A 15,013-nucleotide genomic window follows, 5' to 3' on the forward strand; every position below is an offset into this window, starting at 1 on the left:
TCAGGGTAAGGACCATATACTGCCAGATGGGAGAATCATGCTGCCTGGGACTGATTTGACCATATGTAGTAAACAGCTTCATACCACGCATGTAAAGATGCTTATATTGAGGCACCAGCTGCTGACAGCAACCAGTCCAGAATGATATCCCTAGTGCAGGTTGCAGAATAGCAAAAATGATCCGATTGGCTATGTTTTCCCTTTGCTTTAGTCATCACAAACAATCCATGTTAGCTTCCTTCACTCACACAGATGTGGCAGCACTACGACTGGAAGTAGCACAAATTCCAGGGGGAAAATTTCACGCCAGACACATTACCTCTTTGCCCAATTAGTGTTATGGTACAGTAAGGACAACACCAGCATGCTAGGATAATTGTGCATTGTCTTATTAATAGAACATCAAAATATTTATAAGGAATATTTGGAAAGGCAAAATGACAGCAAATGCCAGAGAAGGCACATCATTACTCTTAGGAGAACAACATTTGTGAAATACCAAAAGCAGCAGCATCCCTAATATGTTCTACTCTATATCCCAAGCTGTGAAGATCACAGATGAATATCAAAACAGAAAATAATACTTTTGTAAAAACAATTGGAGTCCATCAAAGCAGGTAAATTAAACTTCTGAAACACAGGGGTCCGATAAGGTGGATTTATTTTGAAGAGGGAGTTGTTATATTCAAAAATATGGTGAATTGAATGCTTCAATGTGATATGCATTCATCCAGATCCTGATATAGATATTCAAAGTTTACTGAAATGTTAGTGGAGAGACTAAATAGGAGTTTTGTGTACACAAATCAATCCCATTGCACCAATAATAATGAGAACTGGTGGTCACAACAACTGGTCACAAATGAATCTAAAAAGGAGTCTGAATATTCACAAATAATGTAGACATGAATCCCAACTAAATGGCAATTATTTAGCTAAAACACAGTGTTTCCTAAACAACCGCATTTTTAAATTAAAATACTTGTTTCCACTTTTTTTAATTGTGGTGCTGCTAATTTCCTGCATTCACTTCCCTCCTGTCGACATACATGCAGCCATGCGATGTATACCGTCAATGCTTGGGAGAGCCCTGCATTTTGCAACATAGGACATTATACTAATATTCATTTATTACTATAATACACTTATTATATTACTTATTATGTTCCAAAAAATTAATGCATGTATGATAAGCAGTTTTTATCTACTGTCCTGAAAAAGCAGACATTGTCATTGACTCCATCTTGCTTTGAATTTGATGTTCTCTATCCTATGCTAAATTTATGTATTACCAGCTGTTTTATGTGATGATACTTCATGTGTAATAAAACTACACTTATGATGGTTTTAAAAAGACATATCTAAATGATATTTTTTAGTTATGGTTTTATCTATGTGCTGAATCTTCCTTCTATTCCTTTTCAAGTATAGACAAAATATGTCAGCACAGAACAAATAGCAGTTGAATTGTATAAATTAATATATGTTTCTGTGTAAGTCCACATCAAAACAGTCTGAAAACATGTATGGGATTTTCAGTAATTATGTTTGCAGAGGGTGAGAATTCACCTTAAGTCTGCAGCTGCTGCTTGTTAGCTGCCTGGCTTCCCATGCTGCACACATTAAAAGCTTGGGAACAGCACATCAACAGATGACAGTTTAGAAAATGGCAGACTTTAGGTAATAGGTGCATAAAATCCTTCTAAACCATTCCTGCCTTATCACCATCCCAAAGGCAATTAATATGCTATATATATATATATATATATATATATATATATATAGTGCCATATGCATGAAGCATTAATAGTGGGCACCAAGAGGCCAGGAATACACATGACATGACTATCCACCATTTTACTTATATTGTAATAGTCATTTCCAATAGATATGGTGGTCATTACCACATGGACGGCAGAGTGATACCAATATAAGAAATGCATTACTCAAATTGCTCTTAAATACAAAAACCTCCCTCTTACTCAAAGAATAACATATAAATATGGCAAAGCTTAAAAATTGGTATCACTGAATTTATGAATAGGGAAGGTGGGAAGTGAGGACAGAAATACTCTTCGCTATGTTACAGTTCTACTTTTCAAGCACCATTTTGAATCTAATAGAAATGCTGGTGTTTACTGTGCTGTAAAATGGCTACACAGTATTTTACACTGAGGACACATCAAAATTACACCAGTAAAACAATAATTTATTTTAAAATTCACTAACATGCCTGGCAAGCCTCATGTAATGAATATTTTTCTTTCCATATTCTACCAGGAGGGAAAATTAGATTGTCCTTAATCAGGTTAATTACCCTAATAGAGCATAATGTAAACTGGATTATTATTGCCCCCCTCCCCCTTACCATCCAACCCAAACCTTCCGGAACACAGAAAACTTGGATAATAGAATCTTCTGCATCTGGTCTGTGTCACAACTCTGCTACCATTTCCATATGTATTGTTCATTAGCGTTAGTATGTGTGTATCATCCATAAACAATCCATGTGTATGTAAAATATGTATATTTCACCAATTCAACAAGCTAAACCTACATCAAATCCAAAGATCCTCTATAATCTCTGATTTACAGCAATCATAGTTAAATGCTCACCCCTTTGACTAACTAAGGCTGGGTATTGGCTTGAATTGCTACTTGAGAATAATAATAATATTAATATTATTAATAATAATAATAATCGATATTGAGTATTATCTACATAGTTGATATACTACCATGTTTCCCCGATGATAAGGCATCCCCATCAAATAAGCCATCCCCCCCCCTGATTTTTGCTCAAAAAATTAAAATAAAGCACCCCCCGCAAATAAGACACCCCCCATACCTGTCACTGTGTGCCTCTGTGTGACTCCTCGATGCTGGCTGCAGTGCAGAGTGAAACTGAAAGTAACTTCAAAGGACAAGCAAGCTGCTGATCCCTGCCCTAACGTAGTCTGTTACCCGGCCGTAGAAGCCAAAAAAAAGTGAGTCAGTGAACAGAAGGGGACAATGAATGGCACATAGTGATCAGAAGGGGACAATGAATGGCACATAGTGATCAGAAGGGGACAATGAATGGCACAGAGTGATCAGAAGGGGACAATGAATGGCACAGAGTGATCAGAAGGGGACAATGAATGGCACAGAGTGATGAGAAGGGGACAATGAATGGCACAGAGTGATCAGAAGAGGACAATGAGTGATCAGGAGTGATTTTCAACAATAAATGTGTACTGTAGTCTTCTTCATGGAAAAATAAGACATCCCCCTGAAAAAAAGACCTAGGGCATACTTTGGCATTTCAAAAAATATAAGACAGTGCCTTATCATAGGGGAAACAGGGTAAATGTTTGCTTCATGTCTGTGGCCATAACATTTTAACTTGTCTATAATAAGGGACAATTCATGCTACACAGCATACATGTAAACAATAACCTCCATTCCTATATTCATTCTCAACAACATCACATTAATATGAAATTAAAACTTTAAATGCAGGACTGGGAACCTCATACTCTCAATATTATATGTACAGCCTGCCCTGACTGTACAGCCCCTGATTCAGAAGACTGCAAAAGGGAAATGGTCAAATGTTCATTGAGCCACAAAGAACCTCTTGACTTCACTCAGTAGGTCCTGAATGACCTTTGGTTCTGCCTCTAGCTTTACCATCAGGTATCATAAGATAGCCAAAAAAGACCAAACAAAAGGATTGTAAATACTGGATATAGTGCTGACCCTTCACTCCACAATAACCATAGTCAGCACAGATCATCAGTAAAATAAACAGCACTGTCCCTAAAGCAATCTATTTGTCATTCCCTGTCTGAAAGGCTTACTTTTCTCTTTAAGGATAGTTGATGAAGGAATGAAAATTATTTCTTTATTTCACCAAGAGCACATGTCCACCCAGAGCTCGGGGTTAATAGCAAAGCCATAGCTTTAATCCAGTCTTTTATCAAACTGTACATTCAAGACTACTTGTTTATTGCACAGATACCACCTACTGTATTTATTGAGCTATTTAATGAACTGTCCATCCCCAATGGCCTTGGTTTATAGCACAGAAAAAGCCTAAATATAGAGCCAATTATCCTCTAACTGTCTATCCAGAACCACTGGTTTATATCCCAGATAAAACCTGGCACATTTAAACTGTCCACGTGTACCTCCTAAATCTACAACCTACTGTCTATCTGAAGCCCCTGTCTTATAGTCCAAGCAGAGCCTAAAAATACAACTATTTATCCAAAATGTTGAGCTTTTTATTAAACAGTTTGAATGCTGCTGGTCTATAACTCAGATAAAGTTCCGGTATATATAGATAGTTAGCCAAATGTCCATCCACAACACTGGTTTAGATCCTTGATACAGGGTAAATACAGGGTAAAGTCATTTATCCAGAACAGTCAGTTATGGCAGTGATTTTCAACCACTGTGCCGCGGCACACTAGTGTGCCATGCGGGATCTTTAGGTGTACCGTGGGAAATTATCCAATTACCATTGTCGAGTGTCTGTGCTGTAGTGACTGGCAGAGTAATGTAATACTCTTCCATGTCAGTGGGTGGCAGTAGGTAACATAGTTTTCTTGTTCATTCTTAGAGACAAAAGAATTAGCTACAGAGTGTAATTTTGTAACATTTTTGATTTGTGGTGTGCCGCAGGATTTTTTCAATGTAAAAAAAATGTGCAGTGGCTCAAAAAAGTTGAAAAACACTGCCCTATACAACAGATTTTGGGGAGGGGGGAAACACAGTTTGCTAATGCATACAGCATTCTTATAGAAGGTGAGTAAAAAAGAGATGGGCTAATTACTCTACTGCTGTTCCTTTTTGCAGGCCAGGTGTTGACTGGGGAGGGACAAGACCTAATTTTGTTACCTAATTTTTTAAAAGAAACAAAAAAATAGGTACCTGCCCTGTTATACAGGGTTGAGAAGTACAGCACAGCTGTGTAAATCTCAGAACTAGATAAAAAAATGCAAATCCTTTGTCAGACAACAGTCCCCATATATGTATCTCTCTATGGGCCTGATTTATAAAAGCTCTCTAAGGCTGGAGAGTATACACTTTATTCAGTGAAGCTGGGTGATCCTGCAAACCTAGAATGGATCTGGTCCAGAATTAAAAACATTTGCCAAAACATAGCAAATGACTTTTAGGAAATCAGGTTTGATGGATCACCCAGCTTCACTGATAAAAGTGTATTTTCTCCTACCTTGGAGAGCTTTCATAAATCAGGGCCTATGTATCTAACTGTTTGACTAAAAAGTTCGCTCAGCTTTAACCCTTTGCATGCACATTGAGATTGGCATTATTTATTTACCATTTACAGCAGGCAACATCACCCGATCTTGTGTGTGCACACTGAAAGTTTGGGTGACGAAGCCCGAGAAAAAAAGGAGACGAACAAAGATGCAGACGAAGGCGGATTTCAGGACAGTGCGGGACTCAACCGAGGAAAGCTCTAGAGGGATCAGCAGAAGTAAAGGTAAGTAAGATTTTTTTTATTATAAGTTTAGTTCCACTTTAAGTGTACACTAATTTATTGTTACTTTCAATACATATGAAACATTTACTTGCATTGGAACCTTAGCCTGGACACATAATTCCTAACCCTTATATTTCTTAGAAGGATAAAAACCACTCAAAAGGTAAAATAAAAAACACTCAAACTACTGTTTTAGTCTAAGAAAAACAAAAAGGGTCTTTGCAGTTCAATGCAGTAATTCATTGTATTTAGTACTGTTCAATTAAAGGCCAAGGTACCTGACACAGACCCCTGGTGGCAGTAGGTAACATAGTTTTCTTGTTCATTCTTAGAGACAAAAGAATTAGCTACAGAGTGTCATTTTGTAACATTTTTGATTTGTGGTGTGCCGCAGGATTTTTTCAATGTAAAAAAATGTGCCGTGGCTCAAAAAAGTTCAAAAACACTGAGTTATGGCACAGATACTGCACAAAGGCTTAAAATTGGTTATGTGTAAATACTACATTCTACTATAAGAAAACACTGCTCTAGTTCACATGATTAAGTATAGGGTTGCTCAATACGTGGATCACGATCTACCGGTAGACCCTCACACAGAGCATACCATGGTAGATGGGTTACAGTGCTGAATTTTACTCCGTAATGCTGATAAATGTTCTTTTGACATCTCAAGAGAAAGTGTGTGTGCTTTCATTGTGCCTTTATGTTTGGGGACACCATCACCTGCGGACAGGCACATCTGTAGAGAAAAAAATTTCTATCACTGACCAGGAAGGAGGTCATGCTCACAGCTGTTTTCATTACAGCATGAAACACATGAAGCAGCTTCTTTATTATCAGCAGCTCTTTAATTGGCAGACAGCAGGCTGAGGGTTAGCTTGCTAAACCAATCAGATTATGGGTGTAAATTTTAGGGCTGTACAGATGAAAATGTAATGTAAGATGCTTCTTTCCTACAGCTGCTGTTTGTAGCACTTTGCATGTCTGGTGATTACAGTCAGGTATAGGCTTTTACGGCAGCCATTTTAATCTGAACACATAGTGGTATTATATGTTAGTACAGACTACCTGTGGAAACATCTGTTATGTGAAAAGGGGTAAAAGAATTAGTATGCAAAGAGAGAAATGTCATGAAAATGGGTTAGCAAAATTTCCAACAATCTTCTGAAGATGCTGCGTTTCCCCATCCTGATCATACATGACGATGATACATGACCCAAACAAATTTTTACATTGATGAACAGAAAAAGGTAATGGCTTTTTGTCACCTTGTTCACCACAGCAGTTTGAACAATAGTTGTTTACACAATAAAGAGTGAATACTACAGCAAAGTACGGGACAACTATTCTACATCTGTGAATCTGTCTACACTCCTTTGAAAAAATGAGACCACAAAGGAGCCATTAGTAAGGGTACCCATCTCTTTCAGGTGCAGCTATGTGTATCACTGGAAAACCTCTGTAGCCTGAATATTTGAAAACCCATTTAGATTTGTCTCAGTTCAGCTGGAAGCCTAAAAGTGAGCCACATACAGGAACAATGACACTTTACCCATCTGATTCAACCAAGCTAATTATGTTGTTTGCTAGGCTGATTGTACATTAGGAGTATGTTGTAGCACGGACATAAAATATTTGTACAGCTTTTCCCTTGTTGTATCAATATTCCACCACAGATTTTTGTACAAGCCCCCAATAATAGTTCTCTAATTTGTTTTTTCCCAATGTTGGGAGAGGCTGTTGATATGCAAATTTACTGATCTTCTGGAACACACACAAAATAATCTGATGACAAACCATCATGGAAGTTTGCTGTTTGTGACCATACACGGCTTCTCACTATTTATTTCTTAACAAAACAGATTGCGTTTTTTTTTTATATGTAAGGGCTGAGCTTTTCTTTAAACACCAGCATACTGAACAGCATAATACATATTTGCAATGCAGCAGTTTTAGACCGGATTGCTTTGCCTGGCAGCATTCAAGGTGGAGATTATGATGCAGGTAGGAAGAGAGAAATCAGTAATTTTTATTATTTTTTTGGCATGCAAGCCATAGAAAGACAAATACCTCCCCAAATAACTGAAAGGCAGATATGTGACTGTGCAGCACAATACATACCCACAGAAATACAAGCTTCAATGCTTCACTCTTGTCCAAAAAAAAATTGTGGCCCTCATGAAACTGAGATGGGCCCCAGGCAGGCAGGGCTTCCATCTTGAGCATTTTTATGGAAAGGGCAGTAATAATAAAAGCGTCTCAATTGCACAAGGCTTATCTTGTAACATACAAAGCACCTACATATTTGTATTTTTACTGCACTTTGTTTCTGCAGCCTGCGGCTGCATTGCAGGACTCTGTGCCTGAACCCTTCAGCTCCAGCCTTTTTTTTTCATTACACATTGTTGGACAAAAGCTTTAATCCAGCATTCCCTGCTCCTAATCCATACACCATATTCCCCATAAATTCTGGATACCATAAACTGCATTTAATATACTCCTGAGGTAGCAGCTAGGCGAAACACGTCAGGTTACAAGAGGTTTATCGACTAATTTATGTTATAACTACCTCAGTAGCGAATTTTTGTCTAGCTGCACTATTTCAACTCCATGATGCCAATGGACATTGAGATATCATAAAGCTGTGACATTATATGAGTTAACCATGCTTTTTGTTCACAAATATGTACACTTTATTTGAAATGAATACAATTAAATAGCGTTTAGACCATAAATCCCCTTTTTTTCAATTTTCTCTTCTTTATTATTAAGGAAGAATATAGTCTGAAGGAGCTGAGCTTAATAGAGAATATACAAAGGAGAGTAGGCCAAATCCACACCACTACCAACAGAAAGCCACTCAAACACCAATAAACGATTCAGAAAACAGTGCACTGGTGCAAGAGAGTCAAATAAATTAGACAACTGGGGAGATCTTCCGTACTCAGGAGAAAAAGGAAGTCACAAGAAAGAAAGCTAAGCCAACGAGAACAAACAATGGTAATTTACAAAATGCAAACCTACAAAATGAGCATTTTGTTACTCTATGGAGATCATCATGAAACAACCACATGGTTCATTTAGAAACTTGATTGAGAGGTGATGGTGTTTCCTTTTTTTTTTAAATATAAATACAGGTACTCCCCGAGTAAAGGACATTCGACATACAAACGACTCCTAGATACGAACAGAGCTTCCCTGGTCGCTCATGTGACAGACTGAGGCTTGATAGGGGGAAGGGGCAGTTTGCATGACTTGCAGAAGAAATCTTTTGCTAAACACAGCTGAGCAACATCTTGTAACTCTTTAATGACCAGGACAAACTCTTCAGTGGTTTCTTTTTGCATATCAAAGCACAGCTTGCTACAGAAGTTAATGAATTCCATAGAAAATGGTTTTTGCTTTGTTTGTGTCTAAGTTACAGTGAGGATTTTATACAGTAACTGGCATCACACTGCCTAATATTACGTTGATACAAACATCTGTCCTAATTGCATTTATTAAAATAATGTTCCCCTTCCAAATTACATACAAATTCAACTTAGGAATAAACCTACAGTTCTTATCTTGTATGTAACTCGAGGACTACCTGTATCTTGTATCTACCATCATGTACCTGTATCTACCTGTATTATGCAAAAATGTATCTCTTGGAGATATAGGCCACCTAACGTGTTGTATGTGAAGGTCGTCCAGCAGTAAAGTAGCTTCTCTGGTATACTGAGACCTTTAATATTGAGGGAAAACACCATGAGTGGTGCCATGATTAGGAATTAATGCCAACTTGTAATGTAGGTGGAAGTGGGCGAGAAAGGGGAAAAGTAAGAGAAAAGCAGAAGTTACAAAGAGAGAGAAAAAAGGGGGACAACAAATAGACCACTGTATAGAAAAGTTTTGTGGAAAGTCTCCCACATCACTACTATTAACACATATTAAAGGCTACTTCAGGGAGGTAACTGTACAATGCAAATGAGGGAGACGTGCTGCTTCCTAAGAAAAATAGGTACCAGTGCAGGTAACAACATAAGGTGCCAGGCAACTCATCTATTACAGCAGGAAGGAGAGTGCAAGCAACTAAGGTGATGGAGGTAACAATTAGGGGACAGAAACTTTCCAATCCCTCAAGGTTACATCTCTTGTCTCCTGTAACAGTTGCTTCACCATCTGGGGACACGGCAACAAACAACGCCTTGGGAATATGCAGTGAATTTTGGCACTTGAGATAAGAATTTCCTAATTTCAAAGTTTTTATTTCTCTTAAAGCAGAACTAAATCCAGATACTCACTTGTCTCTGTTCCACCACAGGAAGCCACCATCTTCTTCCCTTTTCTCTTCCTAGATTTCCATGGTACAAAAATGTGGTATCCCCAGGGCAACTGCACAACAGTTTGCAGTCTGATATGAAAGAACATCTATCTTTGTACATGAGAAGAGAGGTTGGGTACTCTGGGCCTGATTTATCAAAACTCTCCAAGGCTGGAAAGGATATACTTTCATCAGTGAAGCCGAGTGATCTAGCAAACCTGAAATGGACCTGGTCCAGGATTGTGCTGTGCAGTGCTGTTTCTAATAAAGGATAAACTGCATTTTTAGTGCTGTTTTTACGAATGAATAGACTGCATTTTCAAGGCCATCTTTAGTGAATGGTTAGGATGTGATCTTAGTGTCTCTGGAAAATGGATAGATGCATTCTCACATTTGTTTCTCACAGATAGACAGACTGCATTCTCATTTTATATCTTATGAATGGATAGATTCCATTTTCAGTGCTGTCGCTGGTGAATATACAGGATGAATTCTCAGAGCTGTTTTTGCTAATCGGATAAACCGTATTCTCAGGGATGCCTTTTAAGAATGGACAGGCTGCATTCTCAGTGCCATCTCTATTTACTCTATTTATTAGTCTATAGTCATTATTATTATACAGTATTTATATAGAGCCAACATATTATGCAGCGTTTTACAAGGTCCATAGTCAATAATTTTATTACACAGTATTTAAATAGCACTGACATATTACTCAGCACTTTACAAAGTCTATAGTAATGTCACTAGCTTTCGCTGAAAGGAGCTCACAATCTAATGTTCCTACCATATTCATATGTCCTAATACAGTCTAAGATCAATGTTTTGGGGGAAGCAATTAAACTAACTGCATGTATGTGGAATGTGGGAGGAAATCCATGCAAGCATTGGGAAAACCAGCAAAGTCCATGCAGTGATTGCTTGGGCTGAATTCTCTGTGCGGTCTCTTATGAATGGATAGGTTGCACTTTCAGTTTTGTCACTCAAAGTTGGACAGTTTGCACTTTCATTGTTATCTCCTATAAATGGATAGATTGCTTTTTCAGTGCTGTCTCAGAAGAATTTAGACTGCTTTCTTAATGCTGTCTCTAAAGAATGTATAAACCGCATTCTCAGTGATGTCTCTGCTGAATGACTGGGCTGTGCCATCTCTAGTGAATGCATAGGTTGCAATCTCAATGTGGCCTCTGGTGAATGGATAGGTGGCACGTTAATTTTTTTCTCTTGTTGATAGACAGACTGTATTCCCAGAGCTGTCTCTGGCAAATAGACAAGTGAATTCCCTAGTGAATGTACAGGTGCTATTTTCAGTGCTGTCTCCTGTTAATGAAGGGGAAGTCATTCTCAGTGAAAGCTATAGTAAATGGATAGGCTGCATTCTTAATGTTCCCCCTAGTAAAATGGATAGGTGGCACTCTTAGTGATATAGTCATACATGCACTTTACCCTTTTACACTTCTGCCCTATGATATGAACGAAAGCAATTTATATTTTCGCTTTGAAGACCCTGACCCAGCATGAGAAGCTGAGCAATATCAGTTTCTTCTTGATAAGTGAATACAAAGACGACAATGCTGCCACTGACAGTTTTTTTGTTTCATTTTATTACATTTGTTGTGACTTCTTTAAAATTATTTCATACTTTATATATAAAGGCAGAGAGGTGCGTAATGCAGATTCTTCCCTACCTCATCTTATCAAGAAGTTGGAAATTCAAACATATCACAGCAGATGAGCAGAGACAGATTAATTATATAGACATCAGATCTGTCAGTCAGATAAGGGCAGAGGAGCCTTCAGGGAAAAATATAATCCAGAAATGATTAAAGTGAATGTGGATGGGCAGAAGTCATATGTAAAGTCTCATAGAAGGTTCACAGGAAGAGCCTTTAGGAAGAGGAGAGTCCCAAACCTTCAATACAATACAAATTTCAGAGTTGCTCTGTCTCACAATATATTAACACATTTATCTGAAATAATGTTATAATCTCCAATTCTCCTCAGTAATGTCACGCATGCCTTAGATAAACTATGTCAATCTGGAGAACACAGCGATTGCACCTTTTTCTGTTCACTTGGCTAGGCTTCATTTACTAATTGCCAATAACACAGCATTAACTAAACATGGACTTGGCTAAATGCAGGACGGATCCAGAAATGTCACTATGAATATTATAGTGTGCAACTCCCCAGCAGCCACCATTTCTCTTCTGCAACAGTGGTAAAGCATCACACTGAACAGGATGGCAAAGCGGTGCAACTGTTGTCTGACATAAGCAGTGAATACATCAGATGTCAGAGGCTGAAACGCTGCCTGACTCCAGCACTGCTTATACAAGCTGTTAGAGACTGCAATGTGCAACTCCAACATTGAATGCAAAGGTTGCTGGAGGGTACTAATGTGTAAAGGTATAACAGTTATAATTATTTTACAAATCCTGACCATTTTAAACTAGGAACCCAACCTTAGATCTCAATTTGATCCCAAAGCTTTTCTAGTCTGGAAGAGGCTTGATATACCTTTAAAAGTAGGTGTGAATACACCTGTGAATGTGAAGACGTGTAAATATAGCTCTTCCTGCAGTGATAATGAACCTTGATTAATAAAAGGAATGTAGCATAATGATTTTTTCTCCTATACAAAGACTAAGAACTAATGATGTTTTTTTATTTACTATTCCAAGAAAGCCATCTAATAAATGACCACATTAAATACAGTATGAAAGCAATGTCATCCATCCCAGGACCACAAAGAATATCATATTTAGAGCTATATATAGCTCCCAATTGTTCCCTGTTTAGAGGGTCTGTCCCTACTAAAGTTTTATACTGCAGTAAACCTTTTATCCAACTTCTAAACTGCTGCATGTTTTTATTTATTTTTAAGTCTGTAAACCAGAAATAGTGTTTAAAAAACAGTGTGGGTTTAATCAATTTTGGCATATTAATTTTCCAAGGTCCAATTAGATATCCAAATGAAATCCCAATTACATTCTTTACATGAAAACAAATTGGAAAAGCAGAATCCTGTACAAGTGTTTAGACTTTTAAGACATCTGAACAGTTATACTCACTTTATTCATTGCTCCTGCGGGTTCTACCCATCTGTGTGACTAGTCCCCCGCTTTCCCACTTTGTCAGGAGCAGGCATTCTAATGACATCACGTACAATACAGAACCACTGGTCCTGCATTACAAGTGAGGATACTAAGGACTTGCCCACAACCTAGAGTGTGTCAGGGGACAGAAAATGACACAGAAAGGTGAGAAAGAATAAAAAATAAGGAGTTTAACTGCTTTTTTTGACAAAAAGAAAAAACAATTTCTGGATGCAAGTAAAACTCATTTTGATGGGGTCACATACCAATTTTAAAATCTGACCTTAACTGTACTCCATCATATCCCTCCTCAAGAAAATGGACTTAGACTTCAACACACTGGTGATCAATAATACTTCAGATTCTGATGATACATGAGCACCAGCATTTGGGAAATGCTAACCTGTGAATATATACACTGTGATTATACCCTGTTTCCCCTATTATAAGGCACTGTCTTATATTTTTTGAAATGCCAAAATATGCCCTAGGTCTTATTTTCAGGGGATGTCTTATTTTTCCATGAAGAAGCCTACAGTACACATTTATTGTTGAAAGTCACTCATGATCACTCATGTTCCATTGATTGTCCCCTTCTGATCACTCATGTGCCGTTCATATTCCCCTTCTGATCACTCTATGCCATTGACTGTCCCCTTCTGATCACTCTATGCAATGACTGTCCCCTTCTGATCACTCTATGCCATTGATTGTCCCCTTCTGATCACTCTATGCAATGATTGTCCCCTTCTGATCCCTCTATGCAATGATTGTCCCCTTCTGATCCCTCTATGCAATGATTGTCCCCTTCTGATCCCTCTATGCAATGATTGTCCCCTTCTGATCACTCTATGCCATTGATTGTCCCCCTGTTCACTTACCGGTATTTAAGTGTAGGGATCTCCGTTAGGGCAGGAATCAGCGTTAGGGCAGGAATCAGCAGCTTGCTTCCTGGTGCAGAATGCCGGCTTGTTACTTTCAGTTTCACTCTGCACTGCAGCCAGAAGCAGACACGTGCTGCAGCCAGCATCAAGGAGACACACACAGGATCAAATATCGGGGGATGTCTTATTCAAGGGTGAGTGTCTTATTTTAATTAATTTTTCAAAAATCGGGGGTGGCTTATTTAATGGGTATGTCTTAAAATCGGGGAAACACGATAAACATTCGGGGAAACACGATAAACGATAAACATTATTTACTTTACTTCACTTAGTTTTTTTTTCAGGCTTCCATGTTCTAAAATAATCCAATTCCAACCTTAGAAGAAAGGATAGGACAAGTACCAAAGCCAACAGGGCAACTATGATTATTGAAAGACGTTGAAAGCGTCACACAACAATATGTGTACTCTCTTTATAAGTATTACTACAGACAGATTTAACAATTGAATGTAAATTTCTCAATAACTTATAACTGCCAGTGTTGTGCAAAGAAACCACATTTTTATTTGAACATTAACTACTTTATGAATGTGTGGCATCTGTATGTGCAGCACTGGGTTTTAATTTACTGATGCAATCCATTTTTAGAGAGATCAGCCATATTTGCAGATTGTGTTCTGAAAATGGGATGTTGCTTTGAACTGATTAATCTTTGAGCTTCCCTTTGAAATGCAAAAGAGGAACGCTCCAAAAGGGATGCACCTGATGATGTGTGAAATATAAAAACAAGAAAAATCAGAATCAGAATCAGAAGATGACACCGAGTGGAGTGTGGCGGATTAGAGGATGCTGTGGCTGGCAGATGACTAACACACATAGTGTCTGAGGCCTCCAGCAAAAGACTGCTCAGTGCTCTGGATAGTATCAGTATCTGGGGGGAGAGGATGAGCTCGGCAACGTGATCTCTATCGCCACATTCCTGCAGGGCAGATGCTGCTGAATCTTTTCTGCATTCTGTACCAGGAACCAGGAAAATATCCAAAACAGAAGAAATTCATGGTCTGATGCCAGTTTTCTGGCAAAGAGCTTAAGTTTATACCCTGTTTCCCCGATGATAAGACACTGTCTTATTTTTTTTTGAAGGCCAAAATATGCTCTAGGGCTTATTTTCAGGGGGATGCCTTATTTACCCATGAAGAAGACTACAGTACACAGTTATTGTTCATGTGCC

At 38.2% G+C, this 15,013-nt stretch overlaps 1 protein-coding gene across 3 annotated transcripts in view; it reads right to left on the reverse strand.

The window, feature by feature from the left end:
- Positions 1-15,013, reverse strand: part of GARNL3 (GTPase activating Rap/RanGAP domain like 3) — a 140,321-nt gene that overhangs the window by 49,190 nt on the left and 76,118 nt on the right. The gene's annotated exons all lie outside the window — the stretch shown is intronic.

The sequence above is a fragment of the Pyxicephalus adspersus genome, chromosome Z, assembly GCF_032062135.1.
Source record: "Pyxicephalus adspersus chromosome Z, UCB_Pads_2.0, whole genome shotgun sequence".
Classification (NCBI taxonomy): Eukaryota; Metazoa; Chordata; class Amphibia; order Anura; family Pyxicephalidae; genus Pyxicephalus; species Pyxicephalus adspersus.